This window comes from Schistocerca americana, chromosome 1 (assembly GCF_021461395.2).
Source record: "Schistocerca americana isolate TAMUIC-IGC-003095 chromosome 1, iqSchAmer2.1, whole genome shotgun sequence".
Classification (NCBI taxonomy): Eukaryota; Metazoa; Arthropoda; class Insecta; order Orthoptera; family Acrididae; genus Schistocerca; species Schistocerca americana.
The window spans coordinates 1,153,939,180-1,153,954,164 of record NC_060119.1 but is presented as its reverse complement, the minus strand read 5'-3'; the positions used below and the strand labels follow the sequence as shown (position 1 = coordinate 1,153,954,164).

At 41.6% G+C, this 14,985-nt stretch overlaps 1 protein-coding gene across 2 annotated transcripts in view; it reads right to left on the bottom strand.

The window, feature by feature from the left end:
* LOC124551545 overlaps positions 1-14,142 on the bottom strand; it is a 141,840-nt gene extending 127,698 nt beyond the window's left edge. For both annotated transcript variants that reach the window (XM_047126450.1, XM_047126451.1), the window contains exon 1: positions 14,026-14,142. The gene's annotated coding sequence lies outside the window, so the exon portion shown is untranslated. The remainder of the gene's footprint in view (positions 1-14,025) is intronic.
* Positions 14,143-14,985: the final 843 nt, after the last annotated feature.

Below are 14,985 nucleotides of genomic sequence, written 5' to 3'. Positions count from 1 at the left end.
CATTTGCATGGCCTCCACGTTCACCGATCTGACGCCATGCAATTTTTACCTTTGGGATTCACAAAGGATTAGGTGTACGTGCCTCAACAACCAGCTGATCTGGCCCTCTTAAGAAACAGAACTGAACCAAATGTTGCAACAGTTACTCCAGACACACTGATCAAAGTTTGGGAAGAATTCGCCTATCGATTCGGTGTGTGCTGTATGACGAATAGCGCTCACACTGGACACTTGTAAAAAAACTCTTTGAGTTGGTCTTTCATTTGCTGTGTTATTAATAATTGTAAGTTGAATGTAACAAATGCTACAAAGCCTTAAAATCATTTTTTCGGTTTTTCGGTCCACCGTACCTCCTCCCAAAATGTGGGAAATGAAGAGCTTAGATTAAAAGAAATGTGTTTCACACTATCCAACATGAACAAGTGCTCATAGCTCTTGACTTTGACTACACATTTTACGGCCTATATTTACTGTGCTTTTTTCCTTGTTTTGGCCAATATTACCATCTCCGAAAATTTGTCGTTGGAGTTCTGGTTTACTGTATATAACTAATCTTTTATCACAGTAAATATGGTCATTAACGATGAACCAGTAGAGAGAGAAAGTGATATTCCATTTTCGAGAACTGGTGCCGTAGGCCCGCTGTGTTAGAGGGTTGGGTTGGGTTGTTTGGAGGAAGAGACCAAGCAGCTAGGTCATCGGTCTCATCGGATTAGGGAAGGAAGTCGGCCGTGCCTTTCAGAGGAACCATCCCAGCATTTGCCTGAAGCGATTTAGGGAAATCAAGGAAAACCTAAATCAGGATGGCCGGACGCGGGATTGAACCGTGGTCCTCCCGAATGCGAGTCCAGTGTGCTACCACTGCGCCACCTCGCTCGGTGCTGTGTTAGAGAATACTCACGCTATCACGAATGTGTACCTAGTAGGCCACCTAATTTATTTCCGTTGACGAACACTAATCATAAAAACATTATTCCAAGGCCATCGCACGCAGCTGTTGATCATTAACTGATAGGAGCCCAAATGCCTCGCGATAAGCTCTCTCCTGCGTATCGTAGTGCTCGCGCCCGCTGCTAGCTGGATGGCTGGCTGAAAGATTCATCACTTTCCTCATCGACGCGGAGAAGCACGTTGGCTTGCGATCCGCGTGACCAGAGTTTGTAAAACAGCGAGAGCCGAGAGCTTGCGCAAACACGTATCCCGAACAGGGTAAGGGCATTAAGAATAGGACAGTCAGCAGATCCCCCTTACCAGTCTATGTCCTGACGGTGATAATGAATTGTTACTCGTAGCGTAGCGGTATAACAGAAGGCGAAGACTTTTATAGGATTTCAGAAATCGACTTCGTAAGCGGCAACTGTGTCTTTTGGCATAGTGATGTGCAGAAAATATTCCCTTGGAAGATGTGAAAATGACGCAAGCCAATGGAAAATAATATTTTTAGATTGCTTTTTGTTTCGTATATGGTTTTTTTTGCCACTGAATAGATACCTAAATTCAGATGTCTTCTATTATGTACAGTTTTGTCTCTATTGGACTTCGTTATTAACTAAAATTTTGACAATAAACTTGTAAATGGCAATACATGGAAATCAAAACAGTCTTTGATCGCAAATTTGTTTATTCAATTCAGTAACCGGTTTTGATCGTTACGATCATCACCAGATTAATTTTTCTCCTTAAACTTAGTAAAACAATCAAATAAAATATTTTTCTATAATTTTCATCGTCACAAAATGTAAAAAACACAATAAAAACTGTGATGAACACTCATGGCGGTGATGTAGGGCCGCCGTTAGCACATTTATCATTCTGATGATCATCATATGGATGGAGACAGGTTACTGAATTGAATAAACAACGTTAATTTTATCAATATTTTGCAGCTTGAACGTGACTGTATTCAAAAGAAAGTAAGTATAAAGAAAAATGTCTTGAGTCTTCATTCACAATTGTTTCGTGTTTTATTAAATTACAACAGTGTAATTTAATAAAACACGAAAAAATTGTGAATGAAGGCGTTTCATTAAATTACACTGATCTGATTTAATAAAACACGATCAAACTGTGAATGAAGGCGATTTTATTCACATTTCCCGTGTATTGATTAAACTGACTTTCGATCAAAGAATGTTTTGGTTTCCACTTACTCTCAAACAATGTAATGCGGTTACCTTCAAAGTGATCATGTCACTTCCTCCCCCCCCCCCCCCCCCACAAGTCTTGTGATTGGAACGTAAAGTGATCTAATTTTTCATTATAAACTGAAGTTATATTGAAGCATAAACATGAAACTGCCTCTTTATTACATAATGATGGTGTATCAATTGGCCTTTCTCTCTTCTATTTAAATCATCAGAACGTTATTGCTCCCTGTGCTCAAGTGACCAACAGTAGTCTCCCATCACACCACCGGCCATGATCAAGTCATTCCATCCCTTTTGAGTCCTGATGACTAGATAAAAGCGCGCACCTCGTTCTTCATAGATATCACCCAAATTTGCAAGGTAAAGATGCAAGTTAACCGATCAAAAAGTTAATCTTGGGGTTTACCAAACAACAAAACTTCTAGAATTTTCCAGCATGTTGTCTACAAAAGATATATAATGTGGGTCCATTTTGTCGCCCCAAAAACCTTGAATAATATCTAAGCTTCCGTCTCACTCACAGTCATATTTTATTCGCAGGTGGATTCCGACATCATTTTTCGAATGTAGAGTCCAATAAACATGCATCCTTTCAATTTCGTTTCTTATAGATGAGTAAACTCCTCGCAGAATTACTAGAAATTTCCTCCATCTTTGGGTAAAGATTTCACAAACTGTTTCATTAGGCCCACCTTAACAAATGGAGACGCTAGCAATTTTTTTTCCGTGGATCCATAAGGCTCCTGCACAAAACACTCTTCTCTCTACGCTGCATAGATTTTCTCGTAGGCCAATTTATTTTGAATCGATGTTGAAAGGTTTGCTATCGCGTTAAGACTTGTCAACTAAACAATTAAGAAAAGCTTTATGAATCATACATATTAGATCACGAAACGAAGATTTGGATATTTAAAACTATCGTAGAAAGTGTAGCAAGGCATGGAGCAGAAATGTGAGGAATAACTAAAAAAATTAAGAGAAACATATCGTCATTGGAGATGATATTTTGTAGGTGTTGCTGTAGGCTGACATTGAGGGGTAAAATTAAAAATGAAGACTTACTTATGAGACTGAACCTGGGTTGGGAATGGGTTGGGTTGTTTGGGGGAAGAGACCAAACTGCGAGGTCATCGGTCTCATCGGATTAGGGAAGGAAGTCAGCCGTGCCCTTTCAAAGGAACCATCCCGGCATTTGCCTGGAGCGATGTAGGGAAATCACGGAAAACCTAAATGAGGATGGCCGGACGCGGGATTGAACCGTCGTCCTCCCGAATGCGGGTCCAGTGTGCTAACCACTGCGCCACCTCGCTCGGTGACTGAACCTGGGCACCGCTGCCGTGAATGCAATTGAATGAAAATAACTGAGATTGCATGGGCATGTACGTCAACTGAGTGAGGACAGATGGCCTAAGATGATGAAGGAGTGGATTCCAACTGATAGAAGAAGAAGAAGAAGAAGAAGAAGAAGACGTCCGATAATAACACAGGAAGAGGGAGTCAGAAGAACTATGTCAGTGAGGAATTTGCAGAGGGAAGATTGGGAAGGCAGAAGGCTATGATTGAAGAAACAACTATAATGATGTATTAAATCGCAATAAAACAACAATAAAAACCATAAGAATAAATTTTTCGTCGTTGGCGTATGTAAATACGTGACTGAATGATCAAATATTTCGTAGACATCACTGTAATCCAAAATCCCCACTACATGCATTGGTAGCATATGCAAAGAGAAGTCCAGCGCTCCCAAGAAAGGAGCGAGTAGGTGAATCAGCAGCAATATAAAAGAAGGCATCTGCAAAAATCACGGATGTTGATTCTTTTTAAATATAGTCAAAGAACCGCGTTTACGTAATATATACACTGAAAATGTCAGTCGAATAGCAGACGATAACAGAGTTCAGTGCGTCATTACTGAGGACCAAGCCGAGCAGAAATACTTGAAAGCATAGCTTGACATGTCACCAGCAAGCTGACGCCCGATAGCGGATAAGGGCTTCCTGCATGAATTACATGGTGATGGGAGGGGGAGGAGGGGAGGGGAAACTGTGGAGGATCTCGTGCAACTTCAGTCAACCTTCGTTCATATTACTTGCAATATGGAAAAAAATTCTCTGAACATCGTTTGTATCCACGAATAATACACACTTGACCATTTGACGTTAAAGTATCTGGAGTAGAAACCCGGCGACCTAATATTCCATTCTATCAATTTGAACTTTAATCTCTTCGAAACTGTAGTCAAGTAGAGTGGAGGCGCGGTTGTTAGGGGGTTGTATGTGAAAATGAGCATAACTCGGGAAAGTGCAGATCATTTTCAACCCACGTCCATTAAAATATTACACACTGTGAGGAAAGATACGTAGGATAGCAGAAAGGTTGGGAAAGAACTGAAGCTTCAAAGCAAGTGTAGTTCTGTAAGACTTTGAGCATTTGTAACCTAACTTAATTCAAATAATTACGACACTGGTATATTGAAACACACTTTACCACTCCTAAGGATGCTGTTTGGGCGGGAGAAGGGAGGTGGCGAGAACGTAGAAACATGTGAAGATCGTGGTCGGTGCAGTAACACTCTGAAGCTACAACGTTGTGGATTGATGGGCTGCTTGACGACAATTTCCATGATATTTAAGAGAAATTCATTCAAGTTGAAAGAATATCATGGAAAGTTAGGTCTCCGCGTTTCTCCTACAGGTAGCTTAAAGTTAAATGCTCAGGAGTGTGTTAGTCTTGGATACAAACGAGTTTATTGATAAGATGTTAAATGTGACTTCATGATTTTTTTTAAACATTTATTATACTCGACGGGTCGTTCTGTTTCCTTTTTCTGTCTGTCAATACGCTAGGACAGATAAGAAACTGCCGGCCACTGTGGCCGAGTGGTTCTAGGCGCTTCAGTCTGGAACCGCCCGAACGCTACGATCGCAGGTTCGAATCCTGCCTCGGGCATGGATGTGTGTGATGTCCTTAGGTTAGTTAAGTTTAAGTAGTCCTAAGTTCATAGTGCTCAGAGCCATTTGAACCATTTAGATAAGAAACTAGACAACACAGGAGTCGCTAACCGCCAACAAAGACGGGTACCACAGTGCGGGGTGCAGCGGTAATATAAAAGCTGTTCAGGAGACTTCCACAAGGAACTCTGATCGAATATAGTGAAATGCATTTCAAATCAAAGATCGCGATGTGGTGAGGCGCGAATTCTAGCATATTCATACTGTTTGTGCTTAAATTCAGTGGTTATTTACTGTAAATGAGTGCTAAACCAGGTGTAGCTAAATAGCGTGTACGTGTGAATAAGCTGGAAAAGTACACTGTCAGAGTGACTTTCTCGTGGATATCAAGAAGAAGTGCAATGTAACTAATATCATAAATGTAACGATGCTTTCGTTTCATAAACTTTTCATTAAATACATTTCCGTTATTTTCGCTAGTACCACGACGCCTGCACTTGGTCCAGATATTGTTCTAATAACACCTGCATCTGATGAAAAGACTGCAGTGGCTCGGAAACTAGTTAATGGTAGAATAAACCATACCAAACTAAAAAAGAAAAAGCGATTGGTTGCATATTCTACCCACATGAATTGTCAAGCAAAAGAAGGAGTTTTGACGATGCTGCGTTGATATAATACGGTTCCCAAAAGATTTTCGTACGTCATCGTTCTCGCACCAAACACACACTACAACAGCTCCACTTCAGATTCCTGCTGGCTTAATAAATGTCGCTCTACTGACCATAACAAGAGGCACCACTTACGTCAGGGACGAGACGTCATCCTGCCCTGTAGTGGGAACAGCTGCTGTAGTATTGCCGGGACCCTGTGTACCGTACTGGTCAGGTGTAGCCACGGACAGGCCCTAAACACAACTAACTTCTCACAGCTCCCAGGACGATTTGCAGTCGCCATTAGCTCGCCTTAATGGCCTGTGATGGTGTTTGTGATGCATGACGCACAGTGATCAGAAGACGACCAGAGAAAGATTTTCCGCGTTTTTTTTGGAAACGACGTCATCTGTAAGGGACGTCTGCTTGCGGGTCTTCCGTTTTCGACCTCGTACTTACTTGTGCTATTATTCCAGTGCGGGTGAAGAGTATCCTATACATTACCTAGAGACTAAAAGTTATTAACAACATTTTTCCGTAGTCCTACAAGCAATCGTTTTTCCCATATTTCCCTTCCGTGAACGGGAAGCATTAACACGTGTAAGTCAATTACAACCAACCAATGTACTTTTCACCTTCAAAGAATGTATCTATAGATATTCTACGAAAAACGTAAGGCTGCACGTGTCATCTACATCCATTCTCCGCAAGCCACCTTATGGTATGTGGTGAAGGGTACTTTGCGTACGCCGGCCGAAGTGGCCGTGCGGTTAAAGGCGCTGCAGTCTGGAACCGCAAGACCGCTACAGTCGCAGGTTCGAATCCTGCCTCGGGCATGGATGTTTGTGATGTCCTTAGGTTAGTTAGGTTTAACTAGTTCTAAGTTCTAGGGGACTAATGACCTCAGCAGTGGAGTCCCATAGTGCTCAGAGCCATTTGAGGTTACTTTGCGTACGACTCTTACTTCCCTCCTGGCCTGTTCCTGTTCTCCGTTTGAATTTGAATCTCTCTAATTTTAATTTTCACGATCTTTTAGCGAGATATACACGTGACTCTTTCAATAGCGTATGCTCTCCAAATTTTAACGGTAAACCACACCGTGGTGCAGAATGCCTCTCTTGCAGCCGGTGCAGTTGGCTGCATCTCCGTCACGTTTCAACTTGAGCTTCGTTTCATCTACGTAATTTACGATCTACGAGGGCAATCCGAAAAGAAAAGTGCATACACCTGTTTATTTCTACAATGGTTTACATCAGTTTACAGCTTGAACATTTAGATATTTTTCGACATAATCACAATTTCTGTCGATACATTTTTGTAGACGTTGTGGCAGTTTTTGTATGCCCACGTCCTACCACCTCGCCGCCATGCTGTTAAGAAAGTTATGAACTTCTTCTTTCGCCTCGTCGTCGCTGGCCGTGGTGGCCGAGCGGTTCTAGGCGCTACAGTCTGGAACCGCGCGACCGCTACGGTCGCAGGTTCGAATCCTGCCTCCGGCATGGATGTGTATGATGTCCTTAGGTTAGTTAGGTTTAAGTAGTTCTAAGTTCTAGGGGACTGATGACTACAGAAGTTAAGTCCCATAGTGCTCAGAGCCATTTTTTTCAACTCGTCGTCGGAGCTGAATCGCTTTCCGGCCAAATGTTCTTTTAACCTAGGGAACAGGTGATAGTCACTGGGAGCCGAGTCAGGAATATAGGGTGGATGGGATGAGAATGTTCCACTGAAACTGTTGCAGGAGAGCAACGGTTTGCCGAGCGATGTGTGGGCGAGCGTTGTCATGGAGAACGTGTACGCCCTTGCTCAACATTCCTCTACTCCGGTTCTGAATTGCCCGTTTGAGAGACTCTGAAAAAACTGTTCCGTAAGTTAAAAGAACATTTGGCCAGAAAGCGATTCAGCTCCGACGACGAGGTGAAAGAAGAGGTTCATAGCTTTCTGAACAGCATGGCGGCGAGCTGGTATGACATGGGCATACAAAAACTCCCACAGCATCTACAAAAATGCATCAACAAAAATGGTGATTATGTCGAAAAATAGGTAAATGTTCAAGCTGTAAACTGATGTAAACCATTGTAGAAATAAATAGGTCTATGTACTTAAAAAAAAGTGGGAGACCTTACTTTTGGGATTAACCTCGTACATTTACATTCACACTACGCGAATCACTGTGAAGTACGTGGCAGCGGGTGCATTTTGTATCACACATTTTCTCCCTTTGCATTCACGGATGGAAAATGAAAAGAAAGACCGCTTGTATTTCTTTGTGCGAGCTGCTACGAGTATTTACCTAATATTATCCACACGATATCTCCGGGATAGATATGTAGGGTGCTGAGGAATATTGTGGTTTCTGTCCTCGAAAGTAGTTCTTGACGTTTTCTAAACACTTTCTCGAGAGCTGTTTGATGTATTTCATCGAGATTTTCGACATATTGAGTTACATTCCATCGTTAGTCGAATAAACCTTTGATCATTCGGATCGTTATTCTTTTCATACACTCGACGTTCTACATCTACGTGACTGCTCTGCAGTTCACACGTAAGTGGTTGGCAGAAGGTTCATCGAACAACTTTGAGACTATTTCTGTAACGTTGCACTTTCGTACAGCACTTGGGAAAAGCAAATACTTTTAAATTTTCCCGTGCGAACTCTGATTTCTCTTACTTCATTACGATGGTCCTTTCGTCGGTCCTATGTAGACAGGAGTCATCAAATATTCCCGCATTCTAAGGAGAAAGTTGGTGATTGAAATTTCGTCAAAACATCTTGCCGCAACGAGAAATGCTTTTGTTTTAATGATTGCCATCCCGACTCACGTATCACATCCGTAACACCCTCCCCCCCCCCCCTCCCCCTTTTACCGTGATAATACAAAACGAGTTGCTCTTCTCTGAACTTTTTCGATGTCCTCCGTCAGTTCTGTCTGATGCGGATCCCAACACGCGCACGAACACACCAGAAGAGGACGGACAAGCGTAGTGTAGGCAATCTCCTTAGTAAATGGTTCAAATGGCTCTGAGCACTATGGGACTTAACATCTGTGGTCATCAGTCCCCTAGAACTTAGAACTACTTAAACCTAACTAACCTAAGGACATCACACACATCCATGCCCGCGGCAGGATTCGAACCTGCGACCGTAGCGGTCACGCGGTTCCAGACTGAAGCGCCTAGAACCGCACGGCCACACCGGCCGGCATCTCCTTAGTAGTCTGTTGTGTCTTCTAAGTGTTCTGCCAATAAAACGCAGTCTTTGGTTCGCATTCCCCACCACTTTTTCTGTGTGGTGGTACCAATTTAAGTTGTTCGTAATTGTAAGGCCTAGGTATTTAGTTGAACCAATAGCCTTTGAATTTGAGATATTCATCGTGTAACCGAAATTTAACGATTTTTTTTTTTTTTTAGTTTTCATGAAAAGGACCTCAGGCTTTTTTTTAACTGTTTAAAGCCAATTGCTCCTTTTCGCTCCATACAGACATTTTGTTTAAATCGTTTTGCAACTGGTTTTAATCTTCTGATGACTTTACTAGACGGTACATGAAAGCGTAATCTGCAAACAACCTAAGTAGAGTGCTCGGAGTCCCTCCTAAATCGCTTTTAGAGATTAGAAACAGCAGGTTACCCATAACACTACCTTGCGGGACGCCAGATATAACTTCTGACTTACTCGATGACTTTGCGTCATTTAGTACGAAGTGTGACATTCCTGACAGGAAATCACGAGTGCAGTCGCACAACTGAGACGATATTTCTTACGCATGCAATTTGATTATAAGCTGCTTGTGATGTAAGCGTCGAAAGCCTTCCGGAAATCTAAAAATATGGAATCTTCGTGTGAATAAAGAACTAGTTATGTTTCACAAGAACGATATTTTCTGAATGCGTGCCGACTACGTGTCGGTCGATCATTTCTTCGAGGTATTTCATAATGTCCCTAAACAATATATGTTCCAATACCGTACCGCAAACTGACGTCGGTGATCTGAGACTGTAATTCGTTGGGTTACTGCTAGACCGACCTGATACGCATCCCATACACTTGAGAAGAATTCAGGTACGGACCATTCATTTGTTTTGTACGCAGTTTCATCTGCAGATATCTGCACCCCCTCAGTATCTTACCAATGAATCGTAACCTGCCATTCTTCTACCAACAGCTGTGGCACTTCGTTTCATACCTCTACATGTTGTTACTTCCCAACGTTTCTATGGTATCACTTGGTTTAATTGTCACTTATTAATCCTGTAGTAAAAGGATATCACGCGTTAACGTTTCGTGAAATGCAAAACTTTGCAGTTCTGTGAAATGAGAGCTATGAAAAATAGTTGCCAGTCTTTGCGCCTTTCTGATATTTAGTTAAGATGATTTTCAGTCGAGATACAGGATATTACTTATAAGTTTTCTATGTGGGCAACCGCAGCTTAATCTATGCATAGTTAAAAATCTTTTTTAAAAATTTTGTGGTAAAATCTTCTTTAAAAATTTGCAAGTCCGCTTGTAGCTGCTAATCCTCGGTTATTGTGGAATCAAGGTACAACCATTTTCGCAATAACGAATCTAAGCTTCAGGTTAAATTTGGGTGGATTACACTAATCCATTAAACCAATACGATCTCCCACCGTTCTATAAGGCACCCATCCTGGCATCATGGATCTTACAACATCCATCAATAATCTTAGATTAATAACGGATCGTCACTGAGGGACATTCTAATTTGGACCAGTGTTGGAACTTCATAAATTTAGATAACACTGTTAGTGGGGCGCAGTGATCTGGTGCTATACTTAGGTTAAACCAACAGTCGAGATCCCAATAAAATTTGTTTATTACAACCGGTTTCGGTTTATATTAAAGAAATCCTCAGATTTTTTTGGGTGCCCCATCGCTGGTGTTGGTGGCTCCTCGCTTTTTCACCTGATACCACGATCGTACCGTATTGAGTGTACGATCGTGGTATCACGTGAAAAAGCGAGTAGCCGCCAGCACCAATCAAAGTGGGGCCCAAAAAGTCTGATGACGGCTTTAACGTAAACCGAAACCGGTCGTAATAAACATATGTTATCGCCATCTCGACTGTTGTTTTAACCTAAATAATATTGGAACTCCTGATAGTACTTAGAAAAACAGCTATCACGGCTGCGATGAAGAAATGATGGTAACGTGTGCAGAGGCAGTCGCTAGTAAATCAATGGGCACCATAGTGGTCAGTTTCCGTTATGGCTTACTATTACTAGCTGCTGCTTCGGCACACGACGTTACCATTTCTTCGTCGCAGCCGTGATAGCTGTTTTTCTAAGTACTATCAGGAGTTCATCTTTGGTCCAAATTAGAATGTCCTTTAGTGACGATGCGTAATTACCTATGTTTTAATTACTTATGGTCTTTTCAACATCCATTGAATATTGCATTTGACGATGCAAGGATATGTGTCTGATAGAACGTTGGTAGATCGCACTGGTGTAATGGCTTTATATAATCCCGCCAAATGGTACGATGATTATCGCGAAACCGGTTGTACCTTGATTCCACAATAAACGAGCATTAACAGCTACAAAAAGACTCCAGAAATTTTTTGGAAGATTTTACCACAAAAAATTTTAAAAAGTTTTTTAACTATAGGTATTACTTAACGTTTTACCGGATAGACTTTCCTCTCAGTTATCATCTACGAAATAGAGAGATTGCAACTAATACTACACGCGAAAGCATTAAGTTTCGATGCAATTTTGTTTTTCCAAGGGAATGTATTTTCGTTAGAAGGCGTCGATGTGGAGTTGAATCAAAAGATTCATATTACAAGGGAGGATAGGATTAACTGAACAATGTTATGATTGCAAGAGAAACGATCTTAACTGATTAACAGTTGTTAAACTGCGATGAGATCCTAGGAAAATTTCGTTTCTAATACACTAAATTTTGTAGAGCTGAAATACTTGAGTACAACACTGCGACCATCTGTAGCAATATTTGAGCGAAGGTAGCACCAAAAAAATGATTTAAGAGCATAACTTTCCAACCAAAGAAGCCATTTTCGTAGCGCTGCTAGTTGTTTGGCAAAAAAAAAAGAGCTGTCAATGAATTATGGAAGGGGAACACCAGAACTCGACAAGAACCTTAATGGCAGGGGGCAGGAGGGGGGGGGGGGGGACATACGTGGAGGGGACACACATATGGTGGTGCATGGTCGTCATTTCTTTCTGCTATGCAGCAGTGTTGCACTGTAAGATACAATCTGAACTGCTGCAAAAAATATTAGCGCCCAGGCAGATAACATTGAACTGTTTCTCACAGGCAAATAGCATACTAATGCACATGATGGTAATCGCTTGCAAGTAATCTCTTTCTCAAATCTGAAGGATGAGCACATGCAGTAAACGTAAAACCGATCTGGATCTACGCGTACAAACACTGAGCACAGTCGCAGGTAATTCTGACTCTTACTTTCAATCAACAATAAAGAAAAAACTAAACTTTTGAAGCGCGAGAAAAAGTACATTTTGTCTTATCTACGATCAGATTCTACTAAATGCTCTAACTTCATATTCTAACCACAACTTGAAGCCTCTCCACTTTGCGTGGCAGCGTTCTATGTCACTCGTGTCCGACATTCAGAAGATGCTTCGCGACAAAAAAGTCTGTATGACATGAAGAATGTGGTTCTCTTAGCCTCTGATGAGTATTTTCCTGCGAAAGTGAGCTGCCCGGCGCGTCAGTATTTCACTAGTATAATAATATCTCAATAACAAACAAGAAAAACAGAACACTTCTCTTAAACGACCAAAACGCTGTGACACTGGGATGGTACAATCTTTAAAAAGAAAATCATCTCTATTAGGGGCCAAAAATATAGTTCAGTGAGTGTGACGGAAAAATAATTACTAAGTAAAGAAGGGAAAGTCGTTCTGATGTTTCCTCGAGTTACATACATTCGACACTAGATTTACCGAAACTGATTATTGGACAACACATTTCGAAAGTATCGTGTCGATGGCTAATCAGCGCGCTACTGAAGAAATGCCGAATACATTTAGTCGTAATTTGTTCACCAGCGACAAGATGAAAAAAAAAAAGAAATATAACCCCCCGCCCCCGCTTGTCACCTCCTTCCTCCTATATTATATCCTACACATTAGTATTGCGTCAGAAGTGACTTCAACATTCCTGCATACGTCAGCTGTAGTCAAAATGTTTTCCCTCAGAAAGGGGAATGCGTAACAACCTCCCTACCAACACTTCTGGATAATCGATCTCTGGTACGAATTACCTCAAATGGCTTCAACAGGTACTCAGATTCACTGTAACTCTGAAACGCAGAGCCATGCAGACTGACACATTGTCGTTGATACAACAATCGATGGTGACATCTCAGACGCTGCCTGCATCCCTCTAGAGCACAGGTTTCCAAACTTGAGGTAAAGGCACTGAAAATACTGTTACTTTGAGGGAACACATTGTTTATTTTGAAGTTTAGTAAACTTATAAAAAATGATAAAAACTAGTTTCATTCAGTGAACACCAATGTTCCACGGAACACAGTTTGGACAACACTGCTGTAAGAGTCTAGACAATATTAACAGAAACTAATATGCAAGAAAAACTACGTAATACAATATTATTAAGAAAAAATACTAGCAATTGTGGACAGAAAAGTTCGTAAAAATCAAGTAGGCCTACCATAATTTTAATTTATCGTGTAATATTTAAAAATTGTCTAGTTTCTAACGTTGATGGAATATATTAACTTGTTTCCTCAACATGTTTATGCATGACCACATATTTTGTCATACAAGATCTAAACATCGCCCGTATCGGTTTATGAACGTTGATGACAATGCAGGAGTCCATCACAGATCGGTACGATCCCGTGCACAATAAACCGTTCTTCACGAACATAATTAAGATTGACGATTATAAGAGACAAGCAGATAAATCGCTAAAATCATTTTTCCTCCCAGTATTCGACACTGGAAGCTAATCTGGAATCTAACCCGGCACTGTGGAATTTACCGTGGTAATAAAACACACCATGCGGTACTTTTTCCTCCCCTTACCAGCGGAAACTGGCGACGAAAATTCTCCTCATTATATGAGTTCGAACAACCCACCTGCCGTTTCCGCCCCCATCACACGTTTTTAAGTACCTCTTTTCCGTTCAACACAAAAAACGCAAAGTATGAGAAGTAGGAGCCGCCTGAGAGAGGAGCTGACCCTTGCCGCCGCATAATGTGATCAATTCGGACAACTTGCGTGAAGAAGTGCACACTTACTTGAAAATGTGCTGTTGCAGAAACGAAGACACTGACAGTCTTCCCTATGTTTCTTCTCGAATTAGCGCGCCACTATTGTGTGGTGCCGTGCGCAGCGCGAGTGAGGCGCCTTGCCGCGGCGAACTTTTATAAGTAACTGAAAACTGACGCGGAGGAAGTCCCTCGGTCGTCGCTCATTGGCTGACGGTTCCGCCGCCAGGTGGCACCACGGTCGTTGCGTAACAGCTAGGCGCCAAGAAAAGCTCGCACTTGATCAGTGGCAGAGTGACCGTTAACATCGCGCTTCCCGAGAGATACCGTGTAAGCCTCCGGTGCGTTCAGTGAACCCTGCTCACAGCGAGCTTAAGAAACTAGAGTCTTTCTGTGAGGTTCAGTGCATAGCGATGCCACACAATATTCCGAAAGAACAGTGTGTTGTACATGTTTAAAAAGAGTTAAGAAAAGACTACTTAGTTTTATTCTTGAGAAAAAGTGTGCCAAAAACTTTTTTTCCCGTGCTAGGTGCTATTACTGTTGTTACGATACATACGGACACTGTACGCTGTGACGAAAACATTGTACCGGTATTCTACTCGACCACGTTGTGAAGCTCGGTGTAAGCCGATCCGCAAGCACGAAGGCCATGGCTTTACGGAAAAATGATCCTGATGTGTAACGTAGTGTTTTTCATCGCTCGGTTGTATTTAAACAAAGGAAATGACCTTTGCACTTTTTATATTACGTTATATGCTTGAACCCACAATATCATTCATTAAAAACAACCCCCATTTGACTCAGTTTTGTGTGATGCATGATCCGATTTTACATATTAATAATTATTTATGTTCGATTATTCCAAACCTTTACGAAAGGAGATATTCGTGCATAAGCCGAACACGCTTTCGAGTATGTAATTTGTTTTCGTTGTGTGTTTAAAAATACTTGGACCCATGTATCTCCTACGCGAGGTCATTGATCAGT